Genomic DNA, 15789 nt, shown 5'->3' with positions numbered 1-15789 from the left:
GTTGGTTTAAGTCATTAAACATTTATACACTTAACCTTCTCAGCACTAAAATCCATGCTTTATTGGAAGTCTCTCAACAGACCGTACAGTGCTTAATATTTTTGTCTGCATAAATTGGAATATAATTCAGTAATATAAATTACTTATCTAAAATTGATCTGACCCTGGAAGCTAACAAATTAGGCATCTCATTTAAATGTTACTGCCTAATATGTCAGAAGATTTCATTCATTTTCATGGTCTAATTACATCAGTCATATGCATCTCATAATTTTTATAGTCAGTTTTCTATAAATCATAAATATATAGAGAAAAAAAATTATCACAATCAAATTACAAAGAGACCCAATTTCATGAACTGGTATGCCAGAATTATATCATAGCTATTTTACTTAATATGTAATTAATAATCTATTTTACTTTTGCTAATTTAAATTTATTTTAAAGGTTTTATAGGTTCATCAACAAAGAGGAATGACTTTAATAGTACTCTCTGGACATCACTTTGCACCATGTACTATATTGTTAAATTTGATCTTCACAACAGACCAATAATTTAGATCAGAAAATATCTTGATTTGGGGACAAATGAAATAAAGTGAAAAAAATTAAAAACAGAAGAAATAACAAAGGTCCTTGAAAGTTTTAAATGCCTTTTTCAGTCTCCATTTGAAAACTCTCTACTTCTCTTGAATGTTGTTCCTGCACGGATGTATGTAGTTTTCCTTTTTATCATAATCAGAACTACACTTGTCTAATTTTCATTGTTGCACGAGGACTTGTAGAAGCAGGGTTGCTGGAGAGGATATTGACAACTTAGCAGGGACCCTCATAGGCACACTTATGGAAGAATCAATCTACATTATACCAGAACCTTCTTCCCTCCTTGTGATTCCCATAAAATTTTACTATTATTTTATATCTTTCTCCTTTCCTGATTTGGCCCCTCATTAATTATTCATGAATTATTTCCTTTTCATTTCTCAGCAGCTAGATCCTGAGCTGCTTGATGGCGAGGGTAACTTTTTATATCTAAGTGTGCCTCACAATCAGGGTTAGGGTTAGATAATAAGTAATCAAAAAATATATACTGCATTAAAGAAAATACTTCCCTTACATACATATTTTCATTCTTTGTTTTCTTTCAATTCTAAGCTATGGATACCAGATAAAATATCTGAATTTTTAACCAATATTTTTCCTAATTTTTTTCAATCATCTGTGGCCTCAACTTCATTATGAGGATATTCTGTGGATTAAGAATGTTCTATAACCCCAGGGACTTCCCTGGTGGTGCAGTGGTTAAGAATCCACCTGCCAATGCAGGGGATGTGGGTTCAATCTCTGGTCCAGGAAGATCCCACATGCTGTGGGGCAGCTAAGCCCATGCGCCACATCTACTGAGCCCACATGCCACAACTACTGAGCCTGCGCGTCTGGAGCTTGTACTCAGCAACAAGAGAGGCCGTGACAGTGAGAGGCCCTCACACCACGATGAAGAGTGGCCCCTGCTCTCCGCAACGAGAGAAAGCCCGTGTGCAACAGTGAAGACCCAAAACAGTCAAAAGTAAATAAATAAAATAAAAATTTAAAGAATAAAAGAATTATTTGGAAAAAAAAAAAAGAGTGTTCTATAACTCTAGCTTTTCTTGCCTCACTGTGAAATGAAGTAGAATAGAACTGCTACTGCTGTTTATCACATCAGGATATTAGGTTGTCTGTGTCTAAACAGCAATGATTATTTGGATAGGTAGAGGGAATAGTCATACAGTGAATATCAAGATAAAGTTGAATTTTGGGACAAAGCAATAAGTGAAACCAAGAGCACAATAGAGGATTAAATGAAAATCTTACTGTTTTTTTTTTTTTAGTTTAATTTTTATTTATTTATTTATTTATTTATGGCTGTGTTGGGTCTTCGTTTCTGTACGTGGGCTTTCTCTAGTTGAGGTGAGCGGCGGCCAGTCTTCATCGCGGTGTGTGGGCCTCTCACTGCCGCGGCCTCTCTTATTGCAGTGCACAAGCTCCCGATGTGCAGGCTCAGTAGTTGTGGCTCATGGGCCTACTTGTTCCATGGCATGTGGGATCTTCCCAGACCAGGGCTCGAACCCATGTGTCCTGCATTGGCAGGCAGATTCTCAACCACTGCACCACCAGGGAAGCCCCCTTACTGTTTCTCAAGAAGAGTTTGTTGTGGCAAATTTGGGGTATGTTATTTGTTTTGTCATTTTTTTGGAATTACATTTTAGCAAAATTAAAATACAAAACAGCAAATTTGGATGAGAGGAATGCACTGCAGTACAATCTGTTTGTTAGAAACAAGGCAGGAGCTACCAACAATGGCGAGGCTATCATTGCTGTGGACAGAGTACCCTTGCTACTCTCTTCTAGTGAGAAAATGATATTTCCTCTATGTTGAACTTTCTGAGAATATGGATATTTTTATATCTCTAAGGCCTAATTTGTATCCCCAGTGCCATCGTAGCACCATAATTTAAATTATATTCCCCTCCATATGCAATCTACCTGATTAAACAGGAACACTTACTGCTCTTCTGTGGTGAGACTTAGGGAAGGATTTGGGAATATAAAGAATAACATATGTAGCTTTATGGTATTCAAGGCGGTCCAATGTGAGAAAAATTGTGTTTTTATTGAAAATAATTTTTGTTTGTTTTTTTGGCCAGACTTCAATAATGGAGATATGTTTACAGCAACTCTCTTTGCCTAGTGAGGCATAGTACACAACTCATTGAGAAAGGGTGCACTACCTCACCACGCACTGTATTGGAGAGGAAACCAAAGCTCTGTCTTTGAATACCCTATCCCAAGAGAGGGAATCCTAGGTTCACACTGGACACAGAAAGCATTTCTTCTTATTGGAAGAAGCCAGCATCCTTAGCATTTCAGTGCTAAGTATTACTTAGAGAGACCTTATGAATAAATGTTCACTTAGATACCGAGAGTGAGGTACCTGAAACGTGAAATTGACTGCCTAGCATTACACATGGAATATGGAATATAAGATGTACAGCAAAAGTTATATAGACCTTAAAGAAGAAAATTCCAGTTGTGATAGGTAGAATTCTAAGGATGACTTCCCTAAGATTCTCTGGTTATTCAATGAAACATAAATCTAGGTACTGCTGAGAACAGACTTTGCTCATGGAAATAAGTTGGTAAGTAGATCAACGGACCTTAAAATGGAGAGATTATCCCAGGTTTTAGGAAATTTATCCCAGAGATACTATCTGGAAAGTCCAAACATGCCTGATGCTTAAGTTTATATTCAATAATAATCTTTTTTATTTAGTTCCTCTTGATCTCTTTGAAATTCTTGAAACAGTTGATAAATACTGCAATTCTCCTCTTCCTTTGTTTCATTGCATTTGTCCTCTTATTCTGGAACACTTATTATTTTTTTCTATTTCCTTCACTATCTTCTATTCTTTACACCCCTCTCTCCTTAAAATTATGCTCTCTAATTTACTTCTTGGTCTCTTCATATCTTTTTCAAATATGTTTCATGGTCCTCATGCAATTCTACATCTTTACCTTATCTTCTAGCTATATACATACTATCCATACTACAAATTAATGGAAGCCAAATTAAATTGATAGGTCTTTATTTCTACTGCTAACTCTAGACATGCATTTTATCTGCTTATTGTACATTTCTCCCTAGATTTTTCACTAGCATCATAAATTTAGCTTGTCCCAAACCCCTTTCTTAATGCAATCAGTTCTTTCTCTTTACAATATCTGCAAATGAGACTATCTCTTAATAAGTTGGCTAGATTCCTTTGGGCGATCTTTGATTCTTCAGGAATTTCTCTCTATCCAATTATTGTCAAATTGGTGTAGCATCTACCTCCACTACCTCATCTATGTATAATGTCTCATTTCCTTTATGATTATTCTCTTACCAAGATTATTGCAGACCTTGTAAATAACTCCACATTTCTCCAGCTCATCTGTGTAATGCTGTAGCTTATTAAACAGATCACTGCTTTTGTCACTCACTTAGTCAAAAACTTTCCAGCTGCATTGCAGATAAATTCTCCCTTTCCCTATTTGGCTTCACTCAAGATATCATTTTAAACTTTTCTTCCCTCAAATTTCCTATATATTCAGCCAGGTAAACCACTTCTGTTGTTTCCTGCCATCAGACTTTCCCCAATGTGATAATATCCACCAGGAATTCCAACCTAGTATCATTAACAACTGATTACATTTTATCTTTTCTCTATGAATTTCCTTTTGATTTCAAAGCTAAATAATGTTATCTCCCTCTCTCTGTCCCTCTCTCTCTTTTTTATATCCACTGGTATTCTTTAATGACACATTCTTTTCCATGGATTTTTCTCCTGTTTATACCTCATGTGCCCCAACCAAATTGTTAGCTCTTTGATAAAGACATCTTATCTATCTTTCTATGCAGCCCCCAGCACATTACCTTGTTCTCAGAAGATATTTATAACAAGTTTACTTAATTAGTTTGTTGAGTTGAAGGAAGTATTAAGCAGAAAAAAAAATACTGCTAAATTTACCTTAACAATAAATAATATATTTACATTCATCTTTCAAAAATATTTTACCTTTCTCTAAGTAAACATGATAATCCACCTATTCATTTATAGAATTCCATATAGATTTCAGAAGGACTGAAGGAGTAGTGACATAACTATTGATGTCTTGACTTTCTTGCAAAATAAAGTAGTGAAAGTTTTATTATTCTGTCAATTATTTCCGAAGAATGACCATTCTTTCCTTGAACTGGTGTATGTGTACTCTAACAATTCTAACACAACATGACACTAAATGGAACTAAATGACAGAATAAACTAATGTTAGAAAAAGACTGCATGTTGTTGTTGACCTGTACACTGGAACTGGCTCACACACACACACACACACAAATGAAAGAGCTGCAATTCACTTTCCACATGTGATATTCACTTTGAGTATCACTTCACCACTTGAGGGGGAAATTTTCTATAAGATAATATAAAGATATATAATATATGAGCAGTTGCATATACATGATCAGCACAACTGTAAACAAAATAACTCACCTATTAGATGGTCTTTTAAAAGTCTTATTATTTTTCTTGATTTCTCCTGTGTCAGCTTTATTTGGTTTCCATTAGTTTTGTAGCATGTATATTATTTAGGATTTCTCATAACGTAGGGCACTCAGGTATCTCCTGAGGATCTTGCGAATCTTCAGACTTCAACTCAGCAGATCTGGGAGAGAGGATGAACTTCTAGATTTTTAATGTGCTCTCAGTTAATGTCAATACTGCTGATGTGATGGCTGAACCTTCAAGAAGCCAGAAACTAAATAGATAAAAGAAATAAAAGGTTAGCTTAAGAAAATTTAAAAATACCCTAAATCTATCTTTTGAGGTAATATGAAACTGGATAGAAGTTGAAGGGATAGACAGAAAATTAATGTGTATCGTATTTTAGGATAATTTAAGGTTCCTCTATTTTGAAAGAAAGTACATTCTACTTTATAGAGTGATTTTTAACCCTGGCTATATATTATAATTATGTGGTGAACTCTGAGAAAACAATGTTGATTTCTGTTTTAGCGGTGATGAAGTAAATCATGTTATTAGGTGTAATTTTCATTCTAAGAAAATAGAATTTGGATAAAATATGAAGCAATAGTTTTCAGTCATTGCACAATAGAAGCACAGTAGCATGACCCCAGAGGAAAGGAAAACAAATAAAGGAGCCCTATAAATGCTCTATCTTCTGCCAGGGAGCACATTCGGATCCCAAGAGATTATAGAGTGATTTGCAGAGTTTAGGTCACAGAGATTAGCATTCAAACATCTAGGTGGTTGGAAGTTCCCTGAAAGAGTCCTTAATATGAGAAAAGCATACACTGAAAAGAGCTCCAAAAATTTGCATTAAGAGGACTAACTAATTTATTGCTATTGAGTGGAAGAAATTGTAGAAAGGAGAAAACTAAATAAGCCTCACACACATTATTCAAAGGTAAACAGTAGAAGATTTAATAATAGTATTAAATGTTTGAAGCCAAGAGAGGGGAAAAGTCTAGGCAGTATTTTAACTAAACCCTCGCCTTTTGTACAGATTCAATAGATCACCATTAAAGTTAAAGAAATAGAAATAAAATTGCTGTGGAACCTTTGTTTATTTAACAGTCTCATGAGAGCATATGTTAGTCCGTTCTACAGAAAACAATCAAAAAGTGTAAGAAAGGAATGTGCAATAAGTAACATCTCATTTGCAGATATATTTGTTTCCAGTTGAACTTTATTAACCATACAATAGGTAGAATACTCAAGGAATTTTTATTTAAAATAATTTAACATATTTTAAGAGACATTATTATTAATACATTAAATATATTAAACAATTTTTATTATCTAGCTGCTATAAGATGTTCTTTTAAAAATAAGCATAATTTGCTGTATAAAATCAAAGTGCAATATTGGAAGTGCCTAACCCTGAAAGACGTCATATATAAAATGAGGATAATACACCTTTTTTATATAAGCGGATAGAGGAATGATAGAGAAGTATGGTTGAAATTTTATATTCTTCTAAAGTAAATGTAAGTGTTCCTATTTCTTTCTGATTTTATCACCCATGGGTCTGTAGGGTAGATTACATCGGACTGTTTTTCATGTGTCTTTCACTTTTTAAAAAATTCCAGCACCTTATCACATGTTATACTGTCAGCAACCAAACCAAAGCATATGTTAAAAATCAACTGTGATCCGAAACCTAAAACATAAACACATAAAAATTCTTGAATGGATAGGTTGCATTTTATATCACTTTAGCTTTACATCCTACTTAAAGTGATGGTATATAATGGAGAAACATTCTCTGATCTTTTTCCACTGAAAAAAAATATGTTGTCATTCAGCAGTTTGTTCAATAAGCTCTTATCTCACAAATGTTTGATAAACCAAGTGTTAGTGTTTCTTATGTTCAAGTAAGGAGGCGAAAAAGGCAAGTAAGAAAAACCATAGTTAAGTGAAAGAGAAAAACTTTTTGTGTATATCCTTTCTACAAAACTTCTGTTTTTAACTTTTGGTTACACAGTGATAAAAATCATTCAATTTCATTCTTTTAAATCAGATTATACAAAGTTTATTTTATTTTCACAATTTTCTAGTTTTCTGGTGGTGAATATAAAATTTAAAAACAACCTAACTCATTTTCAGAAATTTAATTCAAGTACTGTTTCTTTTCCAGTAAAGGATGTGAGTTTTCCCAGTACTCTGCTCTGTCCTTCTATATGTCATATTTGATTTCATTTCTGTTTTCTATTTCCCTGGCTGCTTTTATCAGTCCAATGCTTGATACAGGAGAACAGCCCTGACATTTAAAGCAGAAGAGCTTGAATACCATGAACTTGACATTCAGAATTATATTTTCCAGCCAGAAATCCCCAACCCTAACATCATTCTAAGGCTGAAACCATTTATTTAGAAAGCTCAATATTTAGAGGCAACATTCACGTCTTTGATCCCATCCTGTTCTCTAACAGTGTGAGATATCTAACACATTAGAAATACTTTATTTAGAGAATTATTTAAACACAAACTTATTGTGGTTCAGTGTAACATAATGTTTCTTTTCATTTATGTGTACTCAATACTTGCAAAGATATTCCTGTTTTTCCAGTCAATATAAAATAACTATATGCATGTTTTAGATTCAATCATTTCTTTAGGGTTAGGGTTTAAGAATATGCACATTTTGAATATTCATTTAGTATTCTCAAAATTAAAGAAATTTTTGTTTGATATCATTTGATCATATTAAATTACATAACAATTTTATGTGAAACAGTAAATGCTGTTATATTTTCTGTTTAAAATTATTTAAAAAATCTAATTTTGGAGAAAGTATTATATCATGACCAATAGATAAAATGAATTGCTTTAATTTGCTAAAGATATTTAGTTTGTTAGACAATCTATAATTAATCATATCCATTCTTTATTGAATAAATATAAAGTATAAGGTAGAGAAAAAAATAACGGAAGGCTTTTTCCCATCTACCCCATATTTCTTCCTATAATACATAAATGTAAGATAAATGTCTAATGAAATACGGAATAAAGTAAAATGTGTGGATATATTTATTCAGAAATACTGAATGTACTTTTGTATATAACACAAGCAAATTAATTGTGAAAATGAATTTTATTTAGAATTACTGAATGTATTCAAATAATATAAAGATGCATATTCAAAATCAAAACACAAAATTATTTTTTAAATTATGCATGACATTTTTATCCTTTACTGAAGAGAATGAGAGCTTTTCACACAGCAGTGACATGCAGTTTTAAATATGGTATATTTCCTTCTGCTGAGTGGTAGTATATTTATTTAATTCTTCATGTTTTCAGGAATTTAAAGCAGTCCTGATATATTAATGCAGATCCTTTATAGTATATTAGATTCCCAACTTCGAAATTTAATTAAATTAAAATTTTAGAATTTTAATATAATTAACTATGTTATAATCAATGAAAATATACTCACACAAATCTTATTCCTTTGCCTAAGGAGTCTCAAAGCAGTAGAAAACCCAGATGAATATTATTCTGCCATGTCTCTCTGAATGCAGCTGTCTTCCTGTCTAGAGCAGTGGTTCTTCAATTGGGACCCTAGGCCAGCAGCATCAGCTCAACCAGGTGCTAGTTAGAAATGCAAATTTAGGCCTGAGGTGTTTGTGATATGTGCTGAATTATGAGAACCACTGACCCAGAATATCTCAGCAGTTTCTCCCTCTTACTTCCCTGTAATCAGTCCCAAATATAGCTGTAAAAATATCTCCCTACCACCTTTACAACAAACACACCTTACTCCTCAGAATTATAGTTTGTCTTTCATGAGAAATAAAGACAAAAAAAAAAAAAAAAGCTTACCAACCTCAAAAATTCATCTCTGTTACATTTAAATATACTATACAATTGTTTTCATTTTGTTTCCTCACACTTCAGAACCCTGTAAAGATTGATACCATGTGGGTGTTGTAGTGAAAATGACTTTTTTTTTTTTTTTTTTTTTTACTTATTTATGCCCGGTCAAACCCTGACACTCTGATGACTGGAAGTGTGATCTTAAAGCTCTCTTAATTGTACTGACTACAACTATAGAAAGGAAATAATGCTATCTAAGGCTTTTAGTGTGTAGATTAAATAACGATAGATTAAATGAATATAAATGAAGTACTTCATGTAAAGTGCTTGGAACAACGTAGGCACTCAAAACCTACATGCCCTTTCTTATGTTTTCTTAAGTATAATTTCTTCTTTTTCTTGCAAATCACGTCTCAATGGGTCTCAAAATAAGGTTTCAAAATAGTACCTAAAAGAGTAATTTTACTTCGGTAGCTCTGATAAGAATAAAGCAAGCCCCCTGTTATCTCCCACTGAATATGTAGCACTTTCTAAAATGCTCCTCTTTCACTAGATTATATTTGTTCGTGTGTACAACTCAGCTTGGTCTATTTGTCTTTCTATGAAGGTAGCAAGAACTTGAAAATAGAAAGCATCATTAGCTTTTGTCCTTAATATTACATTGCCTAGTGGAATGTTTTGCAGATAGTATGTGCTTATTTACAGCAGACCACATAGCCTCATCTGTACAAGTCTATTCATCTTGGAAGAAAAAAAAATCATCTTGGAAAAAATAAAGATCATTTAAGCATTTTAATAATTAACCTTCATTTCGTTCTGAATTAATACAATCTACAAGTGCTAGTAAATTTCACTTTTTTGAATTTTAAATATTAACCCTTTTTGTTTTGCTATCACAAATATCTAACTTATTTTTTTACATTGATTTAAATTCTAGTAACAGGTAATTTATTTACCTTGCACAATTTTATTTTGCAATGTTCTACTAAATCAAAATGTTGCCACTAAAACTTATTTATTACCTGTCATGTGTACTTGAAGACATTCCACTATTCTACAGTTTTCAGAAATTATAATGTATTTTATTATATATTCAATAACTGTGTAATCTAAATTTTCTTTTTTTCTTTAGTTTCAACTCTTTACATTATATACCATTGAACTTAACACTAAAACAGTTTTCTATTTCATATTTTCCAATAATGTCTATTTTGTTCCTTCAGGACCATTTTCATGGCTTATACTCACTATTTCAGCCATCTCCTGTATGTATTAAATCAGAAATATATTGAATAAGTATGGAGGATACTAGAGAGAGTATGACTTTTCATGAAATTTATGGGGAAGAATGTAATATAATGTCTAAAATTTTAATTAAAATATTCCTATAAAAGGAATTCATGTACTGCACTAATTCTGTTAGTAAGTATTCTTTCACGAAAGTATTCTCTGTATGTGTATCAAGAACAGCTGCATTTAAATCCCGACCCTATAACTTGCAAAGTATATGATTTTGGGTAATTTATTCAAGCTCTCTGTCAACTGAAATTAAAATGCACAACATGAGAGCTGTGAATTTCAGTTTTATTTAGGAACTTATTAGGACCACAGTCCTGGAGATAGCCTCTCAGCTCTGTGGAATTGCTCTGAAGAGGTTTGGGGTGGGGGGAGGTCAGTATATATGTGATTTTGGAGAAGGGGTATATGCAGGCAAGCATATATCTTGGTAGAAGGTTACTGTGAGTCAAGAGGAATCCAGTAATGATTTTGGTGCTTCTCTAAATATGGGAAGATGCAGTAATTGAGGTTCATAAAAATTTCTTCTGAAAATATCTATTAGAAGGCCTGTTCTGACAGTTTCCACCGAGCACAGAATCCATCATTCCTGATTTCCATCCTGAATTCCTTTCAGGGTGTGTTGAAGTTTAGCGACTGCAGGGGCTCAATCCTTGTAGCACCAGATGGCGAGTAACATTCTTTACTTGGCAGTATTCCCTCATGGTCATAAATTCAACCAAGGTTTAGGAGGCATTTCGTGACCATTTTGTCCCCTGGTACTAGGAATCCTCACTCCTATGTCAGGTCCAGATTTTGTTGATAAGTCAATCAATGTGCTATTAGTAGACTATGCCCTGTTAATTGTAGCCAAATATCACTGGACTGCCTGTTTTACTAGTTTATTATGGTCCAGGAAAAGTTTCCTTCTTGTTGCTTCTTCCCATACCTAGAGTTACACTATAACAGTCAGTGAATTCATATAGAACTATATATTTGGTCAATCATTTTAAGTCGCCTAGTCATCATTAGTTTTATTAGAGGCTCAGTCACACATTTGGTAAGGTATGAAACCATAATCTTGTAAAATAAGCAGAATACAAGTAATATAGATAATAGGATTAATTGGGTCCTTACTAAGAATTTAAGCCAAGAACTTCCATTAGGTGTGAGCCAGTATATTTCCAGGTCATCTGACTCAGTCTGTCCCACATGAATCACTATCTTAAAAGTAATGATATATTGACCTTCTTCATAAGACACCCAGCCCAGTTTCCTAGTGTTATTAAGCTGATTATCCTTAATATGGTTTAAATGTTTCCAACATAAGGGAGCTTTTAAACTTACATGATTGTAACCTGATATTAACTTTATATATGCATCCATAATTATATGAAGGTTCCTTCTAATAATGGGAGAGCATGGCATTTGACAGATGTTTAGCTCACTGTTCTGACTGAGATTGAATAACCTTTAAAGAAAATTTTTATTCATGACCGTGGTCAGAGCAAGTATAATTGTTTGGCCAAGTGAGGGGGATCCCATTTAGTAATAGTAATAGTGGCCAGAAGAGAACTATAATTTCTTTCTTCTAGAGTAAATTTCCTACAGGCTGTCCAGTTAGAGCCTTGGAGAGGAGAAATCCACCAAGGTAACCCAGAAGTACTAGATGTAGATAATTGATCATAAACCCAATAATTGGATTAATTTTAAAACTGCATAGGAGTGTGCTCATGATAGAAAAAAAATGATTCATATGCAAAAGTCTAAGAAATTAAGAAAACATGTATAATTATGCAGGTGAGTTTTGGCATCTTGTCTACTTCTGCTGTTGTCTTCTCATCCTGGTGTGGGAATTGTTTCATCTCTGTTTGAGCATTGTTTTAAGGTAAATTTGAGGTCAGCAGCATTGGCCTCTCTATAGACCAATGTGGTGCAGCTTTCCCTAGGTACCTGTTATTCACTGCCAAATAAAACTCAGGATCATCAACCAATATTCAGGAGATCTGAGAACCAGGAGAGACTCATCTAAATTCAGCTGGCCTCAATGAGGAAGTGGATGGGAACGAGGGCACCTTGATTGTACCAAGGCTCTGAATCCTCATAGAGTTCAGGTGAAGGACAGAAGTCTGTTCTGGGTCCTTTCGTGGTCACCGAAATTGTTGACAAATAAAAACGCACAACATGAGAGCTGTAAGTTTCAGTTTTATCTGGGGATTCACTGGTGTCCATAACCTGGGAGACAGCCTCTCAGATAGTTCTGAGGAACAGCTTCAAAGAGGTGGGGGAAGGTCAGTATATATGTGATTTGAGGGACAAGGTACGTGCAGTCAAGCACACATCTTGGTAGAAGATTACTGTTAGCCAAGAGGAACAGATATCTCTGTTAATAAATTTAGTGCTTTTCTAAGTATGGGAAGATGAAAGATTTGGTGTTCATAAATTTTTCTCCTGACTGTCAGAAGATCGATTCTGCTAGTTTTCCCAGAGCACAGAATGCATCATTCTGTATCTCCACATTGAATTATTTTCAGGATGTGTTGATGGTCAGAGACTGAAGTGGCTCAAGCCTCACAGAACTAGATGGCCAGTGACATTCTTTAATTGACATCACCATCCCTCTTTTTAATCATCTATAAAATGTGGGCAATAATAACAGTACCTACTCTCCAAGAGTGTTTTGAAAATTAAATGTATCCATAAATATAGAGTCCATAGAAGACAATTGTTATATAGTCACTGTTGGGTTAATTAATAAGGATTTAAAAATAATATTTGGCTTCATATAAAGAATGAAAGAAGTGCAAATACATAATTCTAGAGTTTACAGTCTTATTTGGAAAATATGCCGCATACCTGAGAAATCAAGAATTTAAGTGCCCTATGCTAATTTACACATAGTTAGGATATGTAACAATTACCATGTAATTATAATGCAAGTATATATTTAAGTCTTAGTGGGGGAAAATACCCCAAATCTATAGTTAATAGTCTCGTGTTAACATTCTGGCATTTCCAATTATCAGATGACTAACATCTAACAAAATCCATAAACTACCCAAAATTTAGCTTTTTAATTGTGGTAGAAAGAGTAACTATTATATTTAGTGGTTGTTTTGAGATTAGATCTAATCTATATAAAGTACTTAGCATGCCAAGTCAGGGGAACACTCTTGGTAGATAATTTTATTAGTTATAATTCAGATATCTATAAAGAATGCAAAGCCAGAATTTGAATTCATAGAATAAAAAATGGAGTTCTTCACAATGATCTTGAAGCACATAGAGAATTAAAGAATATATACATGAATCAACTAGTTCCAGACATATCTGAATCTGGATATAGTATCAGGACTTCAACTGTCAAAGCAAAAAAATAAAGTCATCATTATTGTTAGATACTCTCATAATAAATGTTTTCTTAGAAAACATAACATTGTCTACCAGCAGTGTTCCCCTGACTTGGCGTGCTAAGTACTTTATATATATACTTTATATAGATTATATCTAAATCTCAAAACAACCACAAATGATAATAGCTATTCTTTCTACTTACAATTATAAAGCTAATTCTTGGGTAGTTTATGGAATTTGTTAGATGTTAGTCATCTGATAATTGGAAAAGTCAGAATGTTAAAACGAGGCTATTAACTATAGATTTGGGTATTTTTCCCCACTAAGACTTAAATATATACTTGCATTACAATTACATGGTAATTGCTACATATCCTAACTATGTGTAAATTAGTAAAGGGCATCTAAATTCTTGATTTCTTCAGGTATGCAGCATATTTTCCAAATAAGACTGTAAATTCTAGAATTGTGTATTTGCACCTCTTTCATTCTTTATATGAAGCCAAATATTATTTTTAAATGCTTATTAATTAACCCAACAGTAGCTATAAATATGTTTTCTTAATAAAAACAAAGTTTTAGAATCAACAGGTAATTCACTCTAAGTTTGAAACTGAAATATGTTTCAAATTATAAAGTTACATTTATAGGTAGCAATATTATCTTTAAATATGATGGAAAGTCTAAGTTCTCATATATAACTTATTACTAACTATAGTTAAGTATATATAGGAAAAAAATAATCAGTAAATCACTTATTATAATGGCATACTGATTTGTTGAACATATTTGTGAACTGTCATGGCTAATTTTTTTCTTCATTTATTACTTAATATCTAATTCATCAGAAAACACTATTTAAATTCTTTAAAACATTTTTCCAAGATTTAGTTTGTTTAAGTGATGATTCTTTGATATTTTTGCTTCTCTTTATAGAAAAATTGCTGTGAACAGTTAATGCTAGAGATTTTTTGCATGTTCCAAATAAGGAAAGGGGTGAATTTATAGGGCATGGATCATCCAATTTATTTAGAGGAGGACTTAAAATTCAGTTTACCTTAATTTTTCCTGCTTATTTACTTCAGACACTCATAGTCAATTGCTCTCTCAAATCTTTTAAATTATATGTTTTACATTCTTTTAGTATATTCTTGAATAAACTTCCAACATTAACAGTCAGATTGTAGGTTTTCTTTCCTTCATCATATTAGATAAAATATTTAATGTACTCAACCAAAGTTGCTCAATAAATGTTAATTTCCCATTCCACTAACTTTCCAATCTACTCTCTTTTATGTTATCTATGTTTCTTCTTGACTACTGCAATTATTATACAGATTAGAAGTAATGGACTCTCAGATATATAATAATTGTATAAATGCTTAATAATTATATAAGTGTAGAGACATTTATCAATAGTCACTAAAACCCAATATTGTTTAATGATCAAAAATAATTTCAAAGATTTTAAAAAAGTTCTTTTGGAAATGTCTCAGCTAGAGTTGTTTTAATAATATAGGTTTAAAAATATGCCTGCTCTGAATGCATTCCCTTTAGTCAGAAAAATCAGGAAAAAGGCTCTAATATGGATGTACACCTCAAACCCAATGCAAAGTGCCTTGTGAGGGGAAGACAGCTTGATTTCACTCTCATGGGATCCATGAATGAGGTGGTTCTATGTAAGGCAAAAACCACATAATTATGGAAGGCTTGGCCTCAGACAAAGTGAAACTCCCTGTGAGCTTTTGACTAGAGATTTATCATTAACTAAACACTGCTGGAGAAACTTTCCTGATTATAACTTAGGCAAAAACAAGGTGAAAAGGAGGGAAAACACTTTGTAATAAGAGACTTCCCACGTTCTAAAAAGTGTAACACATAATTCAGATAGAATTTTAACACAATGAAGGTATAGAAGAGTTTTAATTTTTAAATTGTATTATTTTAGATCTAAAAAAAAAGGCCAGTAGTAAAATTTATAAAATGGGGAAGATGAAATGAAGAAAACTAAAAACAGAAACATTTTGAGGAATAGTCTAGCTGTGACGTTTACATTTTAAAATGTTTAGGCTTAATTTATTATAAATTATATACATGTATTTAATTATAAAGAAATTATATGTATGTACTTTTCATTTCCAGCTTGTTTTTTATTTTTTGGGGAGGGGGAACAGGATTTGTCCTCCCTATGTCTTTGTGATTAAATGGCTAAGCTAAACTTTTATTTTTTAGCAAA

This window comes from Mesoplodon bidens, assembly GCF_964165515.1.
Source record: "Mesoplodon bidens genome assembly, chromosome: 17".
Lineage (NCBI taxonomy): Eukaryota > Metazoa > Chordata > Mammalia > Artiodactyla > Ziphiidae > Mesoplodon > Mesoplodon bidens.
Note: the sequence above shows the minus strand (reverse complement) of the source record.